We start from the raw sequence: 19,227 nt of genomic DNA, 5'->3' as shown, positions 1-19,227 counted from the left end.
AACCATGTTATGTATAAACAGCTCAGTATCTCAGAATGTAGAATAATGTTACAAATGCTAAATATATGTGACTGCTGTAAGAATTTACAATCTAAAATAGGCCCCATTCTCTGATAATCCATGTTCTTGACTTCAATTATCTGAGGTTGTATATTATAATTAGTCCATATGAGTGAGGCATTATAATATTTGTCATTTGTTTTTGACATGTCATTCAACATACAATCCTTAATTTTCATTCACCTAGTTGCATGCCTCACAACCTCATTCCTTCTCGCAACTGCTCAGTAGTCCATCGTATGTCTATGTCATAGTTACCCCTTCCATTCCTCAGTCATTGCACCCTTAGACTACCTCCATCCATTATGGATCACAAACACTGCCTCCAGAAACACTAGTGTGCAAATGTCTATTTGTGTCCCCACACTCAGTTCCTCCAAGTGTATACTGAGCAATGGCATTTCAGGATCATATGGCAACCCCACCCCTAGTCTCCAGTGGAAACAACACACTGCCGTCCAAGGGGCTGCACCTCTCAGCTTCTCTATTGACAGTGGCAGTGAATGGATACATCTCTTCCTTGGCATTTTCTCTAGCACTTGTTTCTCTCTGTTCATTTTGTTTTGTTTTGTTTTTTTCTCTGATCATTTTTAAACAGTTTTATTCACACATCATACAATCAGCCCTAAGTATATAGACATGCCTTCACCACCACAATCTGCATGAAGACACTTCCTTTTTTTCCACAAAGAATCCATATTCTTCCCTCATGCCCCACCCCCACTGCTTACATTAAGTTTTGGCATATTACCTTTGTTACATTCAGTGGAAGCACATTTCAAGGTTACTGTTAACTATAGATCCTAGCTTGCATTGATTGTATCATCCATTTTCAACACCTTGCTATGTTGACATTCATTTGTTCTCCCTTATGCAAAAACATTTGTTTATTTGTACATTTAATTACCATCGTTTTCCACTCTAGGTATTCCTAAGATATACATTCTCAGTCTTTGTCCTCTATCTTTCTGATTTCATACATGTCCTTTCATGCATCAATTGGCATGATCATGTGGTTTTTCCACTTTGATTTGTTGATATGGTGTATTATATTCATTGATTTTCTTATGTTGAACCATCCTTGTATATCTGGAATAAATCCCATTTGGTTATGGTATATAATTTTTTTAATGTGCTGCTGGATTCAATTGGTAAGTGTTTTGATGAGGATTTTTACATCTATATTCATTAAAGAGATTGGTCTGAAATTTTATTTTCTTTGTCTGGCTTTGGCTTTGGTATGAGGGGGATGTTGACTTCATAGTTAAGAGCGAAATTTATAGCATTAAATGCCTATTTTAAAAAAAGAAGACAGTAAAAATTGAGAATTAATTGTTTACTTGGACAAACTAGAGAAAGAGCAGCAACTCTCTTCCCTCCTCTTCAGTTTTCTTGAAGAGTTTGAGCAAGATTGGTATGAATTCTTTCTTGAATGCTTGGTAGAATTCAAGAAGTCTGGTCCTGGACTTTTCTTTCTTGGGAGCTTCTTGACGACTTATTCAATCTCTTTACTTGCGACTGACTTGTTGAGGTTGTTTATTTCTTCTTGATTCAATGTTGTTTGTTCACGCCTTTCTGTGAAGTTGTCCATTTCATCTACATTTTCTACTTTATTAGCATATAGTTATTCATAGTAAACTCTCATTATCTCTTTTATTTTTGCAGAGTCAGTGGTTATGTCTACTCTTCCATTCTGATTTTATTTATTTGCATCCTCTCTCTCTCTCTCTTTTGTTTTTGTTAACCTAGCTAAGAGTCCTTTGATTTTATTGATTTTCTCAGAGAACCAACTTCTGGTTTGGTTGATTTTCTCAATTGTTCTCATGTTCTCAATTTCATTTATTTCTACTCTAACCTTCATTATTTCATTCCTTTTGTTTGCTTTGAGATTAACTTGCTGCTCTTTCTCTAGTTTGTCCAAGTAAACAATTAATTCTCAATTTTTACTGTCTTCTTTTTTTTTAAATAGACATTTAAGGCTATAAATTTCCCTCTTAGCACTGCCTTTACTGCTCCCCATAAATTTTGATATATTGTGTTTTCATTTTCATTTGCTTTGAGATATTTACTGGCTTCTCTTATAATTTCTTCCTTCACCCACAGATTGTTTAAGAGTGTGTTGTTTGACTCCAAATGCTTGTGAATTTTTTGGCCCTCTGACTGAACTTCACTCATTATGAATGAACTTCATTCATTATAATACAAGAAAGTGTTTTTTATAATTTCAATCTTTTCCAAATTATTGATACTTGCTTTGTGACCCAGCATATGGTCTATCTCTGAGAATGTTCCGTGAGCACTTGAGAAAAATGTCCATCCTGCTGTTGTGGGATGTAATGTTCTGTAAATGTCTGTTTAAGTCTAGTTCTCTGTTTCTTTATTGATTTTTATTGATCATCTGTCTAGATGTTTTATTCATTGATGAAAGCAAGGAATTGAAGTCTCCAACTATTACAGTAGAGGTGTCTATTTCTCCCTTTAGTTTGTCAGTGTTTGCCTCGATACATGAATATTTATGATTGTTATGTCTTCTTGTTGAATTGTTCCTTTTATCAACACATAGTGTCCTTTGTCTCTTTTAATTGTTTTACATTTGAAGTCTAATTTGTTGAATATTAGTATAGGTACTCCTGCTCTTTTCTGATTTGTTGTTTGCATGATATATCTTTTCTAAACCTTTCAACTTTCAATCTGTATTTGCCCTTGGGTCTAAAATGGGTCTCCTGTTGACAGCATATAGATGAGTCCTTTTTAAAAATCTACTTTGTCAGTCTATGTCTTTTGATTGAGAAGTTTAATCCATTAGCATTTAGTGGTATTATTGTAAAGGCAGTACTTTCTTCTACCATTTTGTCTTTTGAGTTTTACATGTCATATCTAATTTTTTTCCTCTTTTTACTTACTGATAGTCTTCATTTCATTCTTCTCCAGACCTCTCTCTCCTGCCTTTTCCTATCTGCCTGTAGAGCTCTCTTCAGTATTTCTTGAAGAGCCAGTCTCTCAGTCACAAATTCTCTCTTGAATTAGTTGTTTCAACTCCTGTATCTCATTTGAAGTGTTTGTTCCTTTGACTGGGCCATGTCTTCATTTTACCTAGTATGACTCGTTATTTTTTGCTGGCATCTAGGCATTTTATTTCCTTAATTAGTTTATTCTGGAGATTGTTTTCATTCTTTTACCTAGGATCTTCTTGCTGGATGACTTTGTTCTCTAACTGTTCTTTGCATTCAGTTCAACATATTAGACCTCTAGCATAGGTTTTGTTTAACAGATCAGAATTTTTCAGTTCTTTTTTTCCTGTTTATTGCCCTCCCTAAATGGAGCCTTTTTTCTTCTGAGGAGGGTCTCCTCAGATATTATAGACCCCCAGTGAGGTCTCAGGAGGAAGGAATACTAGCATCAGTTTTCCCTGAGGGTGAGATCAACAGGTTATCAGACTTTCCTATGAAACCTTTAGACCCTGTGCTTTTCCTATCTAGCTCAGCATGTGGCACTTGTCTGCTTGTGGCTTCTCACCAGCATAAAGTGATGTGATGCCTTGAATTTCAGCAGACTCTCCCTGCCAGGTTCATGGTTGAGACAGAAGTGATGTAGTATGATGGTTTTAATTGCTTCAGTTTTCCAGTCCCTGGGGCCTGAAATCCTTGAAGGAAGGATTCCACTTGAGCTGGGCCCCACCTTTCTCTTGGGGAAGATACACCCTTTAGGGAATTAATTCCTTTCACCAGACTAGTTACTTCTCTCAGACAAGCTTAATTCTACTGGAGCCTGAGAGTGCTTCCAGTTCTATCTAATGAGCTATTAAGAAGTAGGAAAAAGGCCAAAAAAGCCTTATCATAGCTGGATCCCAGTTCCTTGGGTTTGTCAATCAAGAGCTTAAGTTGGTATGTGGTTCTATATATTTCCAGGCTCTATGTGCCCCCTTTTCTTGAAGTCCAGCCCTTTTCCAGTATTTGTGCTGTCCAACTCAAAAAGCCTCTTTTTGGTTCAGTGATAGAATGCTCGCCTTCAATGCAGGAGACCCAGGTTTGATTCCCGGACCATGTAACCCCCCAAAAAAGCCTCTTTTTTTTTCCATCAGCCTTGCCCCCTCTCTAATGGGGCAAATACTGTCAGTTCCTTTAGTGCTTATTCCAGGTTTATCTGTGCTGGAGGCCTGTTTTCAGTAGTCAGAATTCGTTAATTAATTCCACAATTGGAGTTTGGTTGAGCTAAGCCCTTGCTGCTAGTAAAGTCTGTTTCCTTTCCCCTTGGGGAACCAGACAACGATGCTTAGGCCTCCATGGCTTGAGGAACTTACAGTTCTGTGTGGGATCTCAGCTGTTCCAACTTGGTCCAGACTGGTGAACACTGTGTCCAGTCACTGATGTTCCCCCAGCAGTTGTTCTGTACTGTTCCTGGCTGTTTACTAGCTGCTCTGGAGGACAAACTAAATTCCATACTTTCACTATGCTGCCATCTTACCCCAAGCTTATTGCTTTTGAAGACATGATAAAGACGAGGCATCAGGTCAAGGTCAAGAAGCAGTTAATTAAGTGAATAGTGGTGATGCTTGTTTGCTTGATTACTAAAATAATGTTTTGTCTATCCTGTGGTTACTGAAGTCACTGTTGTCATGCAAAACATTGGGGACTGGGATGTCATAATTTACAATTGTCTGTGAAATTTGACTGGGCAAGCTCCTCAAACCAGAAGACTCAGTTCCTATCAGGTCTATATTTATGGCACAGAATATATTAGACAGACTTTATACAACTGACAACACTTCAACTCTCTTAGTCTCACCCATCCTGTGGCAACCATTTCTCTGCAGATTGCTTCCAGTTTCATCCCAGTGTGCTGTTATAGTCTCTTTCTCAGAGTTGTCCATATCAGGGTGACCACATGGCTGTTTGATGCACTCCTCACCTCCTGCACAGTGACTTCCCACAAAAACTCACTGCATGTCCACGCTTGGGTAACTCAGAGGAATGGAGTTAATGCTTTGTAGGGTGAAATTTTAATGGAAAAATCTTTCTTTTTTCTTTTACTGGACAGGCAGTTCTGAGAAGCATTTATTAGAGCTCTTAGTCCACTCACTAACACCTCTTTTTTTGACTCTCCTTCTTTCCTATGTCGTGTCTTCTGTCCTTCTGTGGTGGGCAGCCTCATAGATAACCCGTTGTGATCTTGCCTCCTGATTCATACCTTTGGGTATTCCTTTCTTCTTGAGAATGGGCTGGACACAGTATGACAGAAGTGATAGGCTTTCAACTCTGAGATTGGTTATGAAAGACCTGACTTCCATTTCACATTCCCTCTCCTTTAGCCCTGCTCTGGGGAAAGCAACCCTCCATGTTGTGAGTAGCCCCTCCCCAAGTCCAGCCTTGAGATGATTGCAGTCCTGGCAAATAGCTTGATTGCTGCCTTGTGAGAAACCATAAGTGAGAAGCCCTCAACTAAGCTACTCCTGGACTTCTGACCTACAGAAGCTGTGAGATAATCAGTGTGGGTTATGTGAAGCTGCCACATTTTGGGGTGTAACATAGTACTTATAATGAAATAATAGATAACTAATACATATTGGGCACCCCATTCCATGTCCATCCTTCACCCCTGCTCCCTAGACTCACTCCAATAAAATATTCAATGATAGATCTTTGTCTCAGGCTATGCTTTCTGGGGAACTTTGGCTATGGACCTATTTTCTTCATGTTCTCTGGTATTGTTTGTTCATTAGCTCATTCTATATGTTAAATGTGGGTCTCTTTTTTATTTAATCTAGAATAAGGTAAATTATTTTGTTTGCCCACTTTCTTTCTTCACCTCAGTGTAATTGTCATCAGTCATGTTTTTGACTGTTATTTCTGTACTGGATTTTCTCATTTCTCCCCCAGGGACATTTAAAAATTTTAGATATGCATTTTCATTCCTTGTCCTCTCTACCTGTTACCTTTCTCTCATTATTTTTTTTCCTTTTTCTTTGCATTCTGAGGTAGGTTCACATGGCTGTTTACACACTTCTCATTCAGTTTTCAATTAAATTATGATCATTACTGCTTCCCAATGATAGCAACTTCTAGAGTTGATACCTTTTCTTAAAAACCTTTAGATATTTCTAAGCTTCACATTGCCCTTTGTTTGGTTGTTAAATCTATTTTTAAGATAGAGAAAATTATGGCAGTGGACTGGAACCCTGGAAAACTTGGAGAACTTGCAAATCAACTTAGGATAAGGGATGTGGTAATGACTTGGGAATACCATATAGAGAGTAAGGGGGTGCTGTTAACTTTCTTTAATAATAGGTACAGCTGATTTATAGTAAGCCTATGTATGTAATACATAACCATGAGATGTGCCCAGCCAGACAATGCCATCTTCTTTTGTGTTCCCCTGAGTCTGCAGGTTGCCTTTTGGTGATTTCTTGTCTCCTTCAAAGCTACATTTGAATTAAGCTTCATTTATGTCGGAATATTTAGGGTGGGATCACACCACTTTGATTTATTCCAGCTTCCATCCTCCCCCAGGAATGGCCTTGGCAGTGAGCAAGCAAGGTCTTTATTTCACAGCTGGGAAAAACTGTTTCATAGAAAAGTTAAGTAATTTATCCAAGATCAGTAATCTGAAGAAATGGCAGAGAATTTTATACCATACTCTTATTTGCAGAAATCATTAATTTTAGTAATCATACTGTTTTGAAATCAAGCATGTATAGAAGTTATTCAAATTTAAATTATGAAAAAAATTAAATTACATCTAACTTTTAGTTAAATGGTGAAATCCTCCAAATTATCTTCCATACATTCAGCCTTCCATGACAGTGGTCATTTCCTCTTGCTTTTATCATCACTGCCTTATTCCACTACATCTGTGGTTTTTCAACCAAGGATCCCTTATCAAAAGCTGGTCTCACATCATGTTGAGTGAAATAAGCCAGACACAAAGGACACATAGTCTATGACCTCATTGTATGAAATAATTAGATATTTAAATTCATAGTCAGAAATTAGAATATAGGCCACCAGGGACAGATGGAGGGGTGGGAAGTAGGAATTCATATTTAATTGGTACAAGGTTTCTATTTGGGATGATGGAAAGGTTTTGGGGTGGTGACTTTATCACGTTACATTGTGAATGTAACACCACTGAATTATATATTTGAAAACAGTTAAAATGGGATATTTTATGTTGTGTGTATGTTACCAGAATAAAAATAAAAAAGAACCCATAGAACATAGAACACAAAAAGTGAACCCTAATGTAAACAATGGACTATAATTGATAATACAATTATAATAATACAGTTTCATCGAATGTAAAAATGTATCACACTAATGTATAATGTTAGTAATAGGGAAACTATGTGGGAGCAGGGTTATGTGGGAACTCTACTTTCTGCATAATTTTTCTGTAAACTTATAATGCTCTAATAAAAAAATTTAAGAGCTGGTCTTGGCAAAGAAGCTAAACCTACACAGTGATATAAGAAAAATATTTATTACTTTTTGATGTATTACTTTTCATTACTAAGAATTATTACACATGAAGGAATCTCTAATTGTGGGATTTGGGGACTCTAAAAGCTGGGGGAAGGGAAAAGAGAATAGCAGAAGAGATTGGGGAAAGAAATTTGGACAAAATTTCTTTTCTTGGCTCTTGTGCTGTACCCTGTAGTAAGTTTTATTTTCCTCCCACTGTTGGAATGTGCTTTGCAGTGACTAGCAGGATATGTCCAGGTACAGTATATCAGGAGTGGTTATCCTAATTGCTATCTAAAAGAAGTTTCTTTCTTATATTCTTGGTTTTTGAGAAGCAGCCAGCAGAGCTTAGAAGATGTGAAAGGAACATTATGATCTGGTATTCAAGTGGTAGGAGGATTAAAAAATGTACATCGTATGTGTGTGTGCCTGCTTTTACTTGCTAGATTATATACATCTCATCACATGCACCCTACCCAGAGAAAACCAACAGATGTATTCTCTGGCATCTGCATCATATTGGCTGCTGGACCAGCCCTTCCTCACAGGGCTACTTATCAATAAAGTTTCATTGAAAATGTAAAGCATCTATAACAAGATTGTATATATATATATATACAGTATTTCATAGAGAAACCACTAAGAAAACTACTACACAAGTCAATATACCAAAATATTCTACAGACAAATGAAAATGAAATCCTCAAAAAAATGCTCAAATGACCCAGAGAATGATAATAACAGAGAAAAAGAAGAACAGGAAACAAACAGAAAACAAATAATAAAATGGCAGACTTAAAAACCTAACATATCAGTAATTACCTAAATGTAAATGGTCTAAATACACTAATTAAAACATGGAGATTGAGAGTGGATAAATAAGCACGATTCAACAATTAGCTGTCTATAAGAATTCACTTCAAATACAATGACACGAGTAGATTAAAAGCGAAAGGATAGAAAAGATAGACCATGCAAACATTAATAAAAAGCGGGAATGGCTAGTTAATATAAAAAAATAGATTTCAGAGCAGAGAAAATCACAAGAGACAAAAAAAAAGACATATATAATGATAAAAAGGCTCATCAAGTCACCAGGAGTATACAATAGTCTTAAATGTGTGCACAGCAAACTACAGAGCCTTGGAATAGATGAAACAGAAACTGATAGAGCTGAAAAGAGAAATAGACAAATCCAAAATTATAGTGTGGGACTTCAACCCTCCATTCTCCCCAATTGATGGAATTACTAGGTAAAATTATTTTGGCTCCTCTGGATCCTTTTTATTTTCCCTAAAAATTCAGAATCAGCTTTTTAATTTCACATAAAATCCTGCTGGAATGTTATTTATCTTCTGATAGATTGTAAATCTATAGGTCATTATAGGGAGAATTAATTCCTTAACAATATTGAGTCTTCCAATCCGTAAGCATGTTATATTTTCCCATTTACTTAGTCCTCTTTTAATTTATTTTAATGAAGTTTTATAATTTTTAGTCTACAGATCTCGATCATATTTTTGTTTAATTTATCCCTATGCATTTCACATTTTTGATTCTATTGTAAATGGCTTTTTTTCCTGAATATGTCTTTATTTAACCTTCATATATTTTTTGCTGGATATAGAATTCTTCACTGACAATTTTTTCTGTTTCACCCCTGTAAAGATATTGGCCCACTGTTTTCTGGCCTCCATTGTTTCTGATGAGAAGTCAGCATTCATTGGAATCATTTTTTCTCTATATGCAATGTTTTATTTCATTGTCTGTTTTCAAGATTTTCTCCTTATCTCTTGGTTTTCAAAAGTTTTAGGATGGTTTACTTCATATTTATTCTGCTTAGAGTTTTCTGAATATCTTAAATGTGTAAATATAACTTTCTCCAAATTAGGTCAATTTTGGCCATTACGTATTTACAATTTTTATGATCTTTCTTTTCCTCTCCCCTATGACTCCAGATATATGTATGATATTCTGTTTGTCAATCTTACAGGTCTTTGAGGCTCTGTTATTTTTTTTTTTTTTGGCAGACTTTTTTCCTCTGTGTTCTACACATTGGATAATTTCTGTTGACTCTTTTCTCTATCTTCTCTATCATCTGCTTTCTGCTGTTAAGCCCATTAAAATTTTTTTTTATTGTAAAATATAACATATATACAGAACAAAGAAAGGAAAAAGCAATTTTCAAAGCACACTTTAACAAGTAGTGACAGAACAGATCCTAGAGTTTGTCATAGGCCACCATTCTATCACCTTAGATTTTTCCTTCTAGCTGCTCCCAAACACTGGAGGGTAGAAGGAATATTAATACAGTGATGCAACATCATACTCATTTGTTAAATCTCATTTTCTCTGTTATACCTTCTCCTGCTCCTTTAATCCTTCTTCCAACCTATTGGGATCTTTGGGCAATGCCTACTCTGACCTTTTCATGTTGAGAAGGGGTGTCCACACTAGAGGATAGGGGCAAGTAATTAATTGATAATTCTGGAGTGTTTTTTTATTTCAAATATTATATTTTTCAGTTCTGGAATTTATATGTTTTATTAGTTTATATCTCTTTGACTTTTCATTCGTTGTAACAATATTTCCCTTTACTACAATGGTCAGAATTATAATACTTGCTTTCAGAATCCCTGTCTGCTAATTCAACATCTGTGTCATTTCAGGGTCTATCTCTATTGATTACCTTTTCTCTTGAGAATGGCTCACATTTTCCTGGTTCTCTGTATGTTGAGTATTTTGGATTTCATCCTAGCTGCTGTGAATTTTGTTGTCAGTACTCTGGTTTTTGTACTATTTCTCCAAAGAGAGTTATTTCTTTGTTTAGTATTGCTTAACAGGAAATTATCTTTGTTGCACTCCAACTATAAACTCCGTCTCTGGGGCAGTAGATCAAATCTTAGTTCAGCTCTTAGTTCAGTTCAGCCTTTAGTTGGGCTGCTTGCAGTCTGTGCAATGTATTCAGGGACCAGGCATTTATCTGGGCAGGGTTTACATACAAAATGTGTTGTTTTCCCCCTTCCCCCATTTCTTCAGTCCAGAAATGCTGTGTCTTTTCTTTCAATGTTTTAGTTACCTGCACAATGCTGACTACAATAAGAATTGGAATCTCACTAACTGACATTTATTTATTTTCTCTATGTGTCTAATTCTCACCAGAATATACCTACTTTTGTTCACATTCCAGTACCTTTGGGAAGTTTTTTTTTGTTCCTTATTTTATTTTCATATTTTTTTCTGGAGTTTATAAAAAGTTGTGAGGAAGTTCAGTAGGCACCTACGCAGTTACATGGAAAGCAAAATACTTGCTTTACAGTTTAAGCTATAGTATACTTTTCTCGGTGTTTTTTTGTTTTTTCGGGGGTGGGATTCAAACCTGGGTCTCTGGGATGTCAGGAGAGCATTCTACCACTAAACCACCCGGGCACTCCTTACAGTCTTATAGTATAGTTTTAAAGAGTGTTTTTAAACATTCCAATATGCAATTATTTATTACTACTATTCAGAATTGTAGTGGAGTTTTTAATAATGATCTTGTGTCCTCTGACCATGTTGAATTTATTTTTTAGATCTATCTGCTTTTTTTGTAGATTCTTAAAATATTCTGATTCACGATCAGACTTTTTGCGACAATTTCATTTCTTCTTTTCCAATCTCTACGTCCTTTGTTTATCTTGTCTGATAATGTTGGTTAGAACCTTCAGTTCAATGTTGAATATAAAAGATGAGCTCCAACAGCTTTCCTTTGTTGCTGATCTAAGGGATACACAGTTGATCTTTCACCATTATGATGTGAATGAGGTTTTATATAGATTCCCTTTATGAGTTTGAAGACATTCCTTTTAGTCCTAGTTTGCTAAGAGCTTCTAATTATAGTTTGGTGTTTCAATTTGTCAAATGCTTTTTCTGTATCTCTTGAAATGATTGTGTATTTTTTCTCTTGTAATCGGTTAACATGGTGAATTACCTAGATTTTTGTAAGTTAAACCAACCTTCCATTCCTAGGATAAAACTTACTTGTTCACAATGTAGTTTTCTTTGTATATATTGGTGGGTTGGGTTTGCTAATATTTTGTAAAAGATTCTTACATCCATGTTCATGAGTATGTGATATTGACCTGCAGTTCTTTTTCTTGCAATTTCTTTGTTTCATATTGCTGTCAGGGTAATGAAGACCTCATTAAGCAAATTGGGAAGCTTCTGCTCTTCTTCTATCTTTTGAAAGAAATTTTGTAGTATTGTAAATATTTCTTCCATAAATATTTGAATAAACATACCAGCAGAGCCATATGTAAGTTTTCTTTGTGGAAATATTTTTATCAATTGCTTTAATAACTATGGGTCTCTTCAAATTTTCTATTATTTTTGCATCAGTTTGGTAATATGTACCATTCAAGAAGTTTTTCCCAGTTCATTTAAGTTGCTAAATTTATAGCACAATTACTCTAAATATTTCCTTATCCTTTTAATGTCACCGATATCTTTAATGATGTCCCCATGCTTTAATACCTGATATTGGTAATTTATATTTTCTCTCCTTTTATCTTGAAGAGTTTTAAATTTATATAAACCAAAATCGACTTTTAGAAATTCTGAAAATACACCCTGGGAAAGGTGTCATCTTGGGAGAAGGGTTCCCCAAGGCCAGGAGCACTTCTCAGTGGGGGATGCCGTTGTGAGCTGGGAGCAGTTAGCATTCCCTGGGGGTGGGTGCATCAGCCCAAGAGGAGATTTTGGCAGAGAACGTATCCACTTTGGAAGGGAAAACGCATTTTAAGTGTGAGATAAAGTTTGGGCAAAAGCAGGGTGTCAAACAGCAAGAGATTTGCAAGCTAATATGGAATAGCTTGGTAAAGGTAAAGGGGTACAGAAATTAATATGGAAAGGACCCAAAACAGGGCTTGTCAACCTGGGTTCCCTGGGTCCCTAGGGGCCTAGGAACGGAGTAATATGAATCCTAGAAAGTGTGAAAGTGTTAAGTCTGCTGGACTATACCACAACCCTCTTTAACTCACTACATCAACCCTAGTGCCATTTATTTCATGCTGATGGATACTTATACTAATGGAAATGGATACTCTTTTTTAACTCAAGAACTACAGAATGTAATCTTTCAAATGCTTGGCTCCCTGGTGAAAAATTAGTAAAAGGGACACTTGGTGGTGAAAAGTTGGAGACTACTGGCCTGTAACATCACATGATAGCGTTTTGGTTTAAAATCAGCAACAGAACTATACTTCTAGGGCCCTGATTGAGAGAGTAATTCTAATGTATTCTCAAATCTTAAGTCTAAAGCTGAAAACTTGACTCAAAAATATGAATTTGTTATTGTGAATTTTAGGCAGGTTTTAAATGAATAATTTTCTCTCTCTCTCTCTTTTTTTTTTTTTTAACATGGGCAGGCACCGGGAATTGAACCTGGGTCCTCTGGCATGGCAGGCAAGTGTTCTTGCCTGCTGAGCCACAAAGGCCCGCCCTGAATAATTCTCTTAAGGGAAAAAACATTTTGCAAAGATTTTTCCTAATTGATGTCATTTGAGTATCCATATTCAATTACAACATTCATTATTCTCAAATCATCCGGAAATGAATGTATAACATAAATGTAGTTTATTAACCACCCATCAAACTCTGACTGTCATTCTAAATGGAGCTGTGCAAGTATTTTGCTGTTATTGTTGTAGTTTTTTATTTAATTAAGGTGACATAAAAGTTTGAAAGTAAATAGAGGAGTTAATATGATTTTAAAAAGACATAATTTTTTTGGTCAAGTGAGGGGGCATTGTCTAAAACAATAAGGAAGGAGGGGGTCACCATACATTTCAATAAGTGTATTGGTCTGATAAGACATAGAATCTTTGTCATGTAGGCAGATTACTCAGATGATTAAAAACCTTTTATAGCTTCACACTAAGAGCAAACAAATAATTCAATAAAACATGGTCATTTTAACAGAATGAAAAACAAATACTTATTTTGCATGAAGATACATCAATAAGAAAACTTAAAAATATTATAAAACTAAAAAGTCTTGGCCAACCTTAACCACAACCAATAAAATTCACTTCCTATAAGATTTGTACAACTTTCTGTATCCATCCATCTTGTTCTATACATTCCAGTTTCTCATTGTGCAGCAATCAGTTATTGTACTTTAGGGGGAAAAGGCCTCTCTTTTTCGTAACAAAAACACTTCCTGCATACTTTGCATATTTAAATTACCAAAAAAGATCTTGAAATCAATCTTCAAGCCAACATCCTACAAAATACAATTCTTTTTTGTGTGAAAAATAACATATATATAAAAAAGCAATAAATGTCAAAGCACATCACAACAATTAGTTACAGAACAGATTTCAGAGTTGGTATGGGCTACAACATCACAATTTTAGGTTTTTACTTCTAGCTGTTCTAAGATACTGGAGACTAAAAGAAATATCAATATAGTGATTCAGCAATCATACTTGTTTGTTAAACCCTAACTTCTCTGTATAACTCCACCATCACCTTTGATCTTTCTCCCACTCTTAGGGGGGTATTTGAGCCATGCCACTTCTAAGTTTTTCACATTGGAGGGGCTGTTAATAATATGGATAGAGTGATGTAACTAGCTGATGTTCTAGAGAGGCTTGCCCCTCTGTATTTCAGGACTTATCTGGTCCAAGGACACATCTGGAGGTTGTAGGTTTTTGGAATGTCACCCTGGTGCATGGAACCTTTGTAGAATCCTATATAACACCTTAAGTATTCTTTGGGATTGGCTGGAATGGTTTTGGTTGGCGTTTGGCAAAGTAGTGGTAGGAAGCAATGTCTAACTGAAGCTTGCGTAAGAGTGACCTCCAGAGTAGCCTCTTGACGATTTGAACTCTCTCAGCCACTGATACACTATTTGTTGCACATTTTTCCCCCTTTTGGTCGGGATGGCATTGTTGTCCAGGGCAAGGCTCATCCCTGGGAGTCATCTCCCACGCTGCCAGGGAGACTTTCACCCCAGATGTCATGTCCCATGTGAGGAAAAGGCAATGATTTCCCTTGCAGAATTGGGCTTAGAGAGGGAGAGAGGCCACGTCTGAGTAACCAAAGAGGTCCTCCAGAAGTAACTCTTAGGCATACCTATAGTAGCTAAGCTTCTCTGCTACTTACCTAAGCTTCACAAGAGTAAGCCTCAGGACCAAGGACTTGGCCTATTGATTTGGGTGTCCCTAATGATTGACACAGTATCAGGGTTTCCCCCAGTGGCAAAGTTTAATAGTTCCACATTTTTCCCCCACCCTTCAAGACTTTTTGATTATCTGCTTAATATACTCTGGGACGTATCCACACATTACATTAAACTATCCAGCATTAAAGGCCCTAATTCTTATTCTGGGCTCCCCGAGTTCGGATTGTTTAAATGATCTATCCAGATAGGTTGAGTGAGGTTATATGCTACCGAAAATTAAGTTTTGGGACAGAACTAAATTTTCATTTAGTCCCAAAGAATAGATGAGGTTCTAAAATATAGACAATGTCTTTCTTACCCTTGTATTCTAAATTACCTTACTCTCAACTTGATCGGCTTTGTTCTTATTTCTAAATACCAGGTTATACATATATAAAACAGCCCCTCAAAATCCAGGAATAATAATTTCCACTCCAGACTAAATGTGACTTCTATAAGAGGTTACAATCTAGGCCCTTGTTTTCTTCTAAGTATTTTCTAAATGAGACCATACAATAATTGTTCTCTTGTTTCTGTCTTATTTTCCCTTACCAAATGTCCCACAGGTTCATTCACAGTGTTGCATGTCTCACAATTTTATTTCTTTTTGTAGTACCACAATACTCAAGCGTATATATATATATATATATATATACCATCGTTTCCCATTGTACTTCTCAGTCAGTGCATCCTTCAGCCACCTCCATTCATTAAGCATCATGTATAATGTCCAAAGTCATCAGTCCATCAACACACTCAATTTTACATAGTTTCATTGTACCCAAGAGAGAGATAACCAATAAATACACCCTCTACAAATAAAAAATCCAAACCTCCTCTTAACTCTTGCCCCTCCCCCCCTTATTTATCCCTGGTGTTGATATGGTATGTTGATATTTTCCTGTTAAACACAGTCCATAGCATGCAATAGCAGTTTCCCCCTATGCCCTGAACTTATTCACTCTTTTTGTACAAGATTCATACCTTTGAAGTAGTTCATGTAAGAACTCGTTTATGTTTGTAGTGTTAACTGGTGGTACACATGGGTCTATACAACCCCTTTCAATCACGTTCACCTTCAATATGGTAATATTACATATAGACCCACTAGTGAACCACATTCTCTTCCATCTATTCCCTTACATTTGAGTTTAACCTCATTAGCTAACCATTCACCCCTCTCAAGCTTCTGTGTATCTCTAGGTCCCTTATATTCTGCATATAAGCCTCGATTTTACCTTTACCATGATCATAAAAGTGGAATCATACAATATCTATCCTTTTGTGTCTGTCTTATTTCACTCAACATTATGTTCTCAAGGCTCACCCATCTTGTCATGTGTTCGGGATGTCATTTCATCTTACTGCTGCATAATATTCCATTGTATGTATGTATATATATATATATATATATATATATATAACATTTTGCTAATCCACTCTGCTGATGGACACTTGGGTTGTTTCCATCTTTTAGCGATTGTGAGTAGTGCTGCTTTGAAGCTTGGTGTGCAAATGTCTGTTCATGTCACTGCTTTCAGCTCTTCTGGGTATATACTGAGTATTGGTATTACCGGTTGTGCTGTTTGGAAGGATTTATGTCCCCTAGAAAAGCCATGTTTTGATCGTAGTCAATCTTGTGGGAGCAATAGTTTCTCTTGATCCCTATTCAGTACTATAGGTTGAAAACTTGATTAGGTTATCTCCACGGAGACGTGACTCAATCAACTGTGGGAATTAAATTTGATTAGATGGAGACATGTCTCCACCCATTCTAAGTGGGCCTTGATTTTATAGGGAATCCTATAAAAGAAATATTTTGGAGAAAGCTTCAGAATGCTACAGAACCACAAAGCAGAGAGTCCACCAGCCAGCGACTTTTGGAGATGAAGAAGGAAAACACTTCCTGGCGAGCTTCATGAAACAAGAAACCAGAAGAGAAAGCTAGAAGCAGATGTCGCCATGTGCCCTTCCAGCCAAGAGAGAAACCCTGAACATCATCGGCCTTCTTGAACCTAGGTATTTTTCCCTGGATGCCTTAGATTGGACATTTTCTATAGACTTGTTTTAATTGAGACATTTTCTCTGCCTTAGAACTGTAAACTTGTAACTTAGTCAATTTCCTTTTTTAAAAGCTGTTCCATTTCTGGTATAATGCATTCTGCCAGCTAGCAAACTAGAACAGCCGGGTCATAGGGCAACTTGATATTTAGTTTTCTAAGGAACTGCCAAATTGTCTTCCATAGTGGCTGCACCATTATACATTCCCATCAACAGTGCATAAGCATCCCAGTTTCTCCACATCCTCCCCAACATTTGTAGTTTCCTGTTTGTTTAATAACAGCCATTCCATTAGGTGTGAGGTGATGTCTCATTGTAGTCTCGGCCTGTGTTTCCCTTACAGCTAATGAACATGAACATCTCTTCATGTGCTTTTCTAACCATCTATATTTGCTCTTCAGAAAAATGCCTATTCATATCTTTAGCCCATTTTATAACTGGGTTGCTTGTTCTTTTGTTATTGAGTTGTATGATTTCTTTATGTATACAGGATATTAAACATTTATCCAATTGTGATTTCCAAATTCCCATTGAGTTGCCCGCTTCTTCACCTTTTTGGTCTTTCGAAGCACAAAAGCATTTGATTTTGAGGAGTTCCCATTTATCTGGTTTTCTTTTGTTGCTTGTGCTTATGTGCAAGTGTTTTTGTGTTTGCCGGGGGCACAGTCTCTTTCTGGTACTTAGACATTGTACTGCCTTACCTGTTTAACTACTAAAAGTTCCTACCCTTCTTGGCATAAAAATCTGTTCTCATGAATATATCTGAAACTCAAAAAATAAATACCAGTTCACAGGGGGTGGGAGGCTAATCCCTTCCAGGTTGACTTGCAGGCTAGTTAGGAATCAAAACTTTAAGCTAGAGACAAGTGCAATTTTAATTAGCTGGTAAGGATGATATCATACATAGCCCCCAAATCTAATCCCAAATCTGTCCAATCTGCCCTCTGCATCTCCTTTGCCTCATGGATACTTCATCTTGGTTGAGCTGCTTTCACTTTTGCCACATGGAGCAAGCATCGAACTGGCCATCTCCTCCTTTTGATTTTTCTCTTCTAAGCTACTTTTTTGTGCCAGTTTCAAAGCTCAGTGTCAACTCTGTCTTCTTCCTCTCCAAAGTGTTTCCTACCCAGGCCTTGTCTAGCCATGACAGCTGCATCATTAAATCACACGGAGACGTTTTTCTGCTTTCTCAGGCATGCTGCCCCTTCCTTGCAGCAGGCCCTCGTTACCGGGACTCTGGGGCTGAATTAGCCTCTTGACCTCCTTTCTCTTAAGTTTTCTATTCTTTTATTCTTACTACACGGTAACAAAAACAATAATTTTCTAAATTATGTCACTTCTGTGATTTAAATCTTTTAATGATGTCTATTTACCTACAGAAAAAAAAAAGTCCCCAATCCTCTGGCCCCAACCTACTTTCTAATCTCTTTCACTCTTCTCCTTTTTATGACCTGCCAGTTTTATCCACCCTTCAGGGGTGGATTTGACTTCCCCTTGCCTAAGAGTTTCTCTTGTCTGGAGCAGGAGAGCAGGAGAGCAGGAGCTCTGCCATGGGCGGGTAAAAGATTACCCCAAGTTTTCAACCCTCAGTGTGTCTTCTATTTTTTCCATGAAAACTTTCCTGGCCACCCTGGTACAAAGATCTCTTTCTCTCCTCTGAACGCTTGAAATCCTGATTTGTCTGTCTACTTAGTATTTGTTGCTTTATCTTTGTTAAATAAAGTAGGCCCGAGATGGAGTCACACACACCAAGCCCCACCATGGCAAACCAGACTTTCCTATCTCCTGCAAAATGCTCCACTTTCCCAGACCCTGAAACCTGAGACCAACCAGCTAGTAACTCCAACTGAAGGCTAAGCCAAATAAGGAAAACTATCCTATACCAACCAATAAGATGATTTTCTTTAAGATTTCCTTATTCTGCCTTTATAAGCTTTGTTCTTTCTCTCACACTTGGGAGTGCCCCAATTCATGAGTCGCTTAGTAAAGCTGTGAGAGCCTAAAAATTAATTTCCTGTGGATTTTTTTTTTATCTTTTAATATATTGTTACTTCCTTTTACTTTTACTATGTTAAAAATACTGTCTTAGACATAACCAGGATCCCGTGCTCCCTTCATCTGAAGGTGGGTCCCAGGTTGATCCTTCTCTTTGCTGGAATAAATAGGAGAAACTGAGAAAAGGAGAAAATAACCTTACATAACAAAGGGCTGTGGATGATAATTTAGAAGGCAAGGAGTGTCAGCTGAAGAATCCTAGGAGCGAGGGAAGGGGAAGAGAGGAAGAGAACTAGGGTGAGAGCAGGTGAAGGGGTTGAGCTGAGAGGATTGAAGAGAAGAACTATGGTGTTTGAGGTGAGAAATGGGGGTTCTACAATAGAGACAAAGCCCTGGTATGTTAGGTGTGATACCGTCTTCTCTTCACAACTCCTCAAGAGACGTTCAGTA

General features: G+C 36.9%; 1 long non-coding RNA gene across 4 annotated transcripts in view; it reads right to left on the bottom strand.

Moving 5' to 3' along the window:
• The window catches only part of LOC143655149 (uncharacterized), a 34,680-nt gene extending 30,046 nt beyond the window's left edge, over positions 1-4,634 (bottom strand). For all 4 annotated transcript variants that reach the window (XR_013162074.1, XR_013162072.1, XR_013162073.1 and 1 more), the window contains exon 1: positions 4,525-4,634. This is a non-coding gene — a long non-coding RNA (uncharacterized LOC143655149). The remainder of the gene's footprint in view (positions 1-4,524) is intronic.
• Between the last annotated feature and the right edge of the window lie 14,593 nt (positions 4,635-19,227).

Source organism: Tamandua tetradactyla, chromosome 14 (assembly GCF_023851605.1).
Source record: "Tamandua tetradactyla isolate mTamTet1 chromosome 14, mTamTet1.pri, whole genome shotgun sequence".
NCBI lineage: Eukaryota > Metazoa > Chordata > Mammalia > Pilosa > Myrmecophagidae > Tamandua > Tamandua tetradactyla.
Note: the sequence above shows the minus strand (reverse complement) of the source record. Positions and strands in the feature narration are given on the sequence as shown.